Below are 8,792 nucleotides of genomic sequence, written 5' to 3'. Positions count from 1 at the left end.
ATAGTCGAGAGTTTCCGCAGCAAACTGTAATAAAAATTGTGAAAGCTTTTGGTTTCAATCAATCACACCTTAAATACACTGTTGAACTTTGAGTGACCTTTCATGGCCTAGCGAGCAACATTGGGAGGCAATAAGCAAAGTTTGCATGAGTTCATTACTTTGAAATGAGTGAACAGCATTTTGCATCTTGTTCAGAAAGTTGAAGTCAAGACCATCTAGTTTGCAGTAATAGTATCACAATAAATTAGGGTGAAATATGTATGTGATACTATCAACTATACATCATTTAACCTATTTTCGGTAACTACATAGAAATGACTCTGTTAGATTACAACCTATGACTGCAAATACACTGTAGGGTAGCAATGAACTCTATTCTGTAGTGTGGAAATTTCTCAAGTGATGGTAAATGGTAATATCATAATTTGGAGAGGCACGTATTTCTTTATCATAGCAATGAGTTATTTAAAGTATTTGTAAATCCATTAAAACATCTGCTTGAAAGATAGCGTATCCATAAAATATTGTCCACCTGTTTGTCCACTTTTATCAATCACGTGCAACGCAAACTTCACACCACACTATTATTATGAAATCATGCAGTTTTGTCTTGTTTTATGTAAGTGACAGTGTGATACTCCTGCCAGGCTTTTCCTGCAGTTCATTCCATCAATCTAAGGTAATTAATTGTAACCATTACTACGGTAAATGGCTATAGGAAGTCCTTTATCAGAGGTGTAGAACGTTTTGCTGATATTAAACTAAGTGGTATAATAATTGCCAGGTCCTTTAACCTTTTGAATACCGTTCCCGTAATCTGACGGGCTGAGAGCGCAGTCTCAGCGTACCAAACCCGTAAATGCCCGTCAGATCTGAGTCTTCGATACGTATTTTTTAAATTCATTTATTTATTTTAAAAACGGCACTAAAATTTTTAATTAATATTTTTAGGAGTTTTAAAAAATATCACACTATTATTTTGAAGCAATAATTAGTCCCTTCTACGCATGTGCAAAAAGAACACGTTGTTAGAAGTTGAACGTTCTTTATGGAAAGCTGATCATCATGAACGGACGCGATATTTGAAGCGCTGCTAAAAAGAATCGTTTACAGGAAGATACCGACTGGTTTGAAAGTGAAGAAGAGGATTTTAGACCAGAAAAATGTGAGGAAGACGATGAAAGTAAAAAAGAAAATCAACAGAATGAATTGGATTGCGAAAGTGAGACTGTAATGGCCGGCATTGAAACGGCGAATAATGGCGGATATCAAAGAGGAGCTGATTTAAAACCAAAAGAATTACATTTTGCTGACAGCCTGGCAGGAGTATAAGTTTGAATTCTTAAACAGGTAAGTGTTTTTATTATTCAAAGCTTTTTAAACATCGGCCTTGATAAATGTTTTATTTAACGAAACGAATAAATATGGCCTTCAAAAACATTGCGATGCTTCGGAGCCTGTTGATGATAAAAATATTTGGCGAGTTGCTTGTTTAGTTTTGCATATAGGTATTTTCAAAAAGCCTACTCTATTGCCTTACTGGTCCACATTCCTTTATTATCTACGCCAATTTTTAATCAGTTTATAAATTGAACGAAAATTAGAAGCAAGTTTACACTTTATTGACAATTTTGAAGACCCTGCTGGCAATAAATTGTTCAAATTAAAAAAATGTTTTTGCCATGACATGCAACTGGTTCTATCCTGTTTTTCTATCTGATAAATTTATATTTGTAGATGAAAGCTTGCTGGCATGGAAAGGCTGGCTCAACATCAGACAGCATATTCCATCTAAAAGATCTAAATTTGAAATTATGTTATTTGCTTTCCGTTGCTGTCTCTGGCTATGTGCACCAATTGTCTGTATACATTGTCGATGAGCAAGCTGAATGCGCTGGCAGCGGAGTCAATTTTGGAATATCTTTGTGCGAGTCATGTTTTGATCCTTACCATGCTAGCTAAATTTATTTACAAATGGTATTTTATTTAGTTTCTGCAAATGCTTCACTGCTTTGTATTGCTAGCTTTTGTACATACATTTGCTAATCTATTGTATTAGTTGTGCATCGATGTGCTGTATTTGTTGCACACTGCCATCTTCAGAGCAGCAGTCTAATCAAATAGTTCAGTTTTCATATTGTTCTGCAATCTAGCAGTCCATGATTTGCTGTTTCTGCTCATAAATGTTGCTTCCTGTCTTTTGCTGCTTCACCAAATGTGTGAATATAGGCTCACGACTCAATTCTTTTTGCACACATCCAGTTAATCTTTGCTGCAGCACATATGAATCTGTGCAATGACTTTATATGCAAATTTTTTACATAAATCTAGTCTCAGGAAATGCATAAAAATTCAGAGCAAAAATTGTAACTGCGCATACATAGATGTCTAGCTGCAAAGTTTTTGCAAGCTGTGTGGAGGAAAAAATCTCATTCTGCAGGAAAATGTCTCAGCTTCAAGAGGCATATTCTTTTGCAGTTTTGTGCCAATTTGCACAAAAGTTGGAGCAACCTAGTCGGATGACTGTCTTGCGCTGCTTATGGACATGGCGTTTCGAGCTTTTCCAATGGCGCTCCCGCTATACATCGGAGCTCATAACTCCGCTTTCAATGCTCTTGGACGACTAAATTTTTTTGCAAATTGTTGTGAACATATGAATCCATGCAATAATTATATATACAACATTGCCAATTGCTTTTAGTGAATGTAAAATACAATTGAAAATGACGTACTAACATAAAAAACTCGTAGCCTCAACGAATTGCGACTCTTGCTGGTAAGCAAATGCAAGCTAACTACATTAAAAAGTATCAGCTTGTAGAGAAATTTCTCAGGATTCGAATGCATGTTAATTTATGTAACTACCTCAAGTTTGAAGAAAATTGATGCAGTTTTTACGCAATGGTGTCGAAGGCTCAAATCGCCATAGTAAATGCACTGGTACGCTGGGGAATTTCCAGCCGTAAGCCCGCGGTCGCTAAAGGGTTAACAACTTCCTCTTGTCAGACAGCAACAAGCAGATAAATATATAAACATTACATATAATGATTAGTAGTGATATATTATGTATGTAAACGGCATGAACTGAACTATTTTTTTATTTTAGATTTAGCTAGCGATGATGAACACGAATAAAATAATAAAAGTGATAATAACAGTGTGTGTATCATAATACACAATTAGCACACTGCTATTAGGAATATCTACTTACTCGTTACTTGATAGTCTGCGTATGATCGAAGCTTCAACCGTTGTGGCTTAATAAATTTTAGCTCACGTAGGCGACGCGGAAGTTAGCCCGAGCGTAATGTGGATTAGTTCATTGCTTTTATGCGGGCAGCGCTATCAGTCACTAGTTAGCTAGCTGCTGAGCGAGCGAGTGATCAAGCGTGAAGCATGTAAAATAGATAGGCTAACATATATTTCACACGCTCTACCCTAGGACACTTATATTTCGCTAGTATTTAGTTTCATGAGTAGCTCACAGAGTAAAATTTTGAAGCAACTTAATTTCGCAGCTCTGATGAGTGCGAAAATATAGTGACGTAAAAATAAATGCAGTGGAACAAGCATAATTAGATTCCTCAGGTTCAGTTGACCGATAAAAAAAATTTCAATTTGTGACTAGTTTGTAATTGTGAACAGCAGGTAGAATGGTGTGGGCAAGGTCGATAATGCAATTTGATCGCTTGCTGCCATTTGTTTCTTGGACTATCAACAGGCCCGTTTTCACTGGGGCAGCTGGCCGGCTGAGCCGCCCCAACTTTTTGGGAATTTTTTACGGTAAGTACAGTCCAACTAAGATAACTCGCCCTCAGATAAAATGTAACATTTCATCTCAAACACAAGGTCAACTCAGACGGATTTGTTTGGTCATTTCCAACGCAATGATAAATTCCTTTAGATAACTCGACCTCAACATCATTTATTCAAAAAGTTATTTGCCCAACGGCCATGGATGCGGTTTTTATCGCTGTAGAATATCACTTCATTCTAAGCCATAAAGACAAACATCAACTTCTAGTAGTTCTTAGACATCATTATTATCATCATCATAAGCAAAATATTGTTGTTAACGACTTTTATAAAGGTTTGCAGCAGATTAAGTTTTATCAATCACCCGCTTGGCCATGTCCCATCGAAAGCGTAAAAGCCTCCGAATGAACTTAAAATAAAATCCGCAAAATTGATCTTTGTTGAAACGCTCAAAACAAAAAGATGTATTTTTTCTGAGCGTTTTAACTGCGGTCATGTTTTGCCTATTTTAATTTAAAAACGTCTCGTCAGTCACATCACTTAAAACAAAACAAATCTCAAAATATTACAAGTTATTGAAGAGGTGTCAGTGGTGAATCCAAACCTTTCCAGAGCCATGCTGTTTGTGTAGTACTGCGAGTGTCAGTGCATGTGTCTTATTTTTTTTCAACACACGGTGCTCACTGCATTGATTGAAGTCCCAGCAAACGTTACTAACACGTGTGCATTGACATCAAATTCCTATCATTATAAATCATTCTTAATGGGAAAGTAATCATAATTAATTGCAAAATAATAACGTAATAAATTTTGACAGTCAAATTATTTTGTTGGTTTACATTTTAACGATTCTATAGTGGTCGTTAAAAAACATTATAATAAACGTCGTTATAAAATTCCATTATACAGTATCAATGAACAAAGCTATTTAGTTTCGCTTTTTCGCTCGTTTGTTATGATAGTTTAGTTTCGCACATGAAACTTTTGCGAGAGGATGACACTGCGAAAGCGCGAAAGTTAGATGCCGCAAATACATAAGTGTCCTAGGGTATGTCAAATGTGGAGTAAAAGGAAGGGTAACTCCAAAAGGAATCGCTAACCCAAAGTTTTGCCGGTATGTGGGTCTCGCTATCCGTCACTTAGCAAATAGTTGAACTCACAATGAATCAGGCGTGAAACACATTAAGCAGAAAATAATTGGTGTTGAATGATGGGATACTTGATGCTCACACTAAATTGATGCCTGAGCTCACAGCTGTTACGGTTAGTCAAGGGATTTATGATAACTAGAACCAGAGGATTACACAGTACTCCACAGTATATTAGTGCATGTAAGTGCAAAGGAAGGTTGAGTCCTCCTTTGCTACAACACATGTGAGGATATATCTGCATAAACTATTAGGCATATGTTACAATTGCTAAATGGAGGAAAACGAAAGATAATTTGAAAGTTAATTGCTGTGATGTCATTCTACAGTTCTAATTCAGCAAAATAGAAAATTAATAGATGAAACAAACAAAAACTCACTCATATTCTGTTTTAGTATAGCACAAAATATATTTGAGAATATGGAAACAACAGATAAGAATATCATTCATATTTGTTGTCATGCATTCTTATCTGAATGCTTGGCTTGTTTCTTGCTTGTCACATTTATCTATATAACAAATACTGACATGTGTTTGTCAGTACTACTTGCTCATCATCCCACCTTGTCATATAATTAGCAAAGGAAGAACCAATAAGATAATATGCAGCGAATACTAATAGTTTGCAGACCTGTCATAGTTGCATTTTATTTTTACTGGACACGTAATGTATGTTTAACAGTGTTAATAACTTATCTTTAACTGATCTTTGTTTTGGTGTTTTGTGATAAAAGGCATTTATGGTTGAAGGCGTTACGGCTTTTAATATGACAATGAAATAAGTTTTTTTTGTATAACTTTGTGAGTCCATACAGTACTAGGTCAACTTTTAAAAAAATTAACTATCAAGTAAAACTTTTGTGAAGGTTTAACTTCTTTTAAACTTTTACTAAAGTTCAAAAAATTTAAACTGTTACAAAAGTTTGGTAACATTCCATAATAATTTGTTAAGAAAAGGTGTCAATATCATATAACTTCTAAGTGATATTTAATAAATTATCAAAAGTACGGAAAGTTTAATATTTTGTTAATATCAAAGTATCCAGATATGGAGAATCTCAAATCATCTGAAAGGCAGCAGGAACATAATATGTACGACATGGTATGGAGAAACAGAAAGATTCAAGCATCTACAGATCAATGGTATTTTGGACAAACCCAGAAGGACTTACAATACCAGAGTGGTGGCTACTACCAACCTGCGTATACAACATACTGAGAGCTAATGTCAAACAGGAATTTCAAACAGACAAGAATTGCCTTGCATTTCAATCTTTGTATTTTAGCCCTTGTACTCTACCTTTATTTTATGTCAAATTTAATTTTTACGATTTATACCAATTACATTTTAATGAATTCGAGCAATTTCAGTGGTCTTCAGAACTATCAAATTCATGGAAACCATTCATTTTTCCATGTCTCTGCAGGATTCTTTTTAATCATGGAATTTCACAAAGAGTTGCCTTATAGCGGTAAATAGAGTTTCTGCAAAATAAGCTTTAATGACTTTTCAAATCTAAAATAGTTTTTTTTCCATGTGAGATTCAGAGAAATAAATTTCATAGCTGTAATTTTGACTAAATATACATTTTATAGTACTAACTATTTATAGAATATTTTTAACATGGTTGAATATCAAATATGGTAAGTACTTTGAATATTTCTATACATACATTATAATGAAAGTGTGTAATTATGTTGATACGACAACAAGTACGACGTTCTAGATTGCATACAAAGTGTACAGTTAACACCCCAAAATACGCTTAACACTAGTAATAGTAGCCTAATTATATTGAGCCGCAAAAAAACGGGATTATATTTTACAAGTTTCATTTTATTAATTTATAATTTTATTTATAATTAAAATGGTTCTTTTATATAATTACATGTTGTTTGTTTAGATTATAAATTATCTATTATTTACATGATGTAAAGTTAAAAAATGTTGACTCTAATCCATATTTAGGATTTGAGCAAATTTGTAGCAAATTAAAATGGGAAAAAAACATAGATAAAATTACATCAAAAGCTAACAGACTTGTAGGAATGTTACATAGAGTTCTTAAAACAGCTGACACTAAGACAAGATTAGTAGCATACAAGACTGTGATACGATCAGGTCTTGAATATGCTTGCCAGGTGTGGGACCAACATTTAAAAAAAAATATCAAGAAGATCGAGAAAATCCAAAATAAATGTCTGAAATTTGTTTACCGCATATCACCAGTAAGCTTTTCACAATTCAGGGAAAGCACTAACATATAATCATTACAAGAACGTAGATGAGATGCCCGAATTGAACTATATTGCAAAGTGTTGAGTTTTGGTATTATTCAAAACACTTTTACTCTTCCCAATAACCCACACGATACAAGACAAAATAGGGAACTGTACATGCCATTTATAAAATCAGGGCAATATTTTCACTCCTTTTTGCCAAAAACAACTAGGGATCTTCAAGGGAATGTCGAGTTTGCAGATGTTTAGTTTCTTTGATTTAACCGGAGAGATTTGTACATGTATATATGTCAATAAATAAATATATAATAAAGAATAAATAAATAAAATAAAAGTAAAAAAATAAACAAAAAAGGTTCTTGAAACTGAGTTTTTATGTCTTTTTGCCTTTAGAGGCTCTCAGTGAGAACAATCTGATCTGATCTAACTTTTCACATGTGACAAAGCTCTAGTTTTGTACTATTTATTTCATATTTTGTTTTGACTCCTGTGACAGTAGTAATAATAGTAACAATAGTAATGGATGTGAATGTTCTTTCATCTTTATAAAAAGTAACTATGTGTGGTATATTCATGTAAGCCTTATTTTACCTAAATTATATGTTACAGTATGATTAGATAGACATATGCTACTAATTCTTTTATGTTATTTACTGTGAACATTACTCTCTAAGATCACATGACTTGTTACTTGCTAATCATATATGTGTCGGCTCTACTTGTGGATCATCCCAACTTCTCATATAACTACCAAACTAACAACAAATAGGATAATATGTCGTTAACCATAATAGTTTACTGGGTTGTTATCGTTGCATTATATTTTTATTAGATGCATGTATGTTTCCACATGATGCACAACTAATCTTTAACAGTTGTTGGTTGTTGGTTGTTGTTGTTGTTGTCGTTGTCGTTGTTGTTGTTACACTCAACTAACTTGTGTTCCCATGTTACTCCGACGATGCTATCTGAAAGCGGTTTTTTTAATAGCCCATTACTGCATTGAATTGTTACTTTAGTAAATCATGACGAGGTTCAAATTTACAGTATATTTACGATGAGTCAAATGAAGATAAGCTAGTCGGCAAATGACCTTAAAGCCGATTATTTTACTAAAGTTCACTTTAAAGGTCATTAGAGTTTATGTCATCATATTGATTGCTGCTTTCTTTTATGCTGTTTGTGACAGCCTTCAACTTTCCATGTCTCCAACTCTGACAGATGCTACTAAACACCCGTCTTATATTTCGTTTTTATGTGTTCAAACAGCGATGCATTTGGTTTGAGAGACACGATTGTCCGCTGCACAAACCATGATATATGCCATTCGGTTCCTTAGACTGGCGTTAAGTGTGCTGCAGATGTGCAAAAAACTACCGGTCTTATGAAACCAGGTCCATTGAGAAAACTTAGTTTGATGAGAGTTGCCTATCATAGCTACCAACACTACTATGGTAGGTTTTGTAGCTAATTGGATATTTTTTGCTGATATTGTGCTAGGTGTCATAAAACTCTCAAACAGCATTCCATAAATTGTCAAAGGATTACGAGGTTTTAATGTTTTGTTAGTAACCAAGTATCCAGATGTGGAGAGTTTAAAACCATTAGAAAAACAGCAGCAATATGGGATGCACAACATGGTATGC

This window comes from Watersipora subatra, chromosome 8, assembly GCF_963576615.1.
Source record: "Watersipora subatra chromosome 8, tzWatSuba1.1, whole genome shotgun sequence".
NCBI classification, from domain to species: Eukaryota; Metazoa; Bryozoa; class Gymnolaemata; order Cheilostomatida; family Watersiporidae; genus Watersipora; species Watersipora subatra.
The sequence above is the reverse complement of the archived record's forward strand: the minus strand, read 5'-3'. Positions refer to the sequence as shown.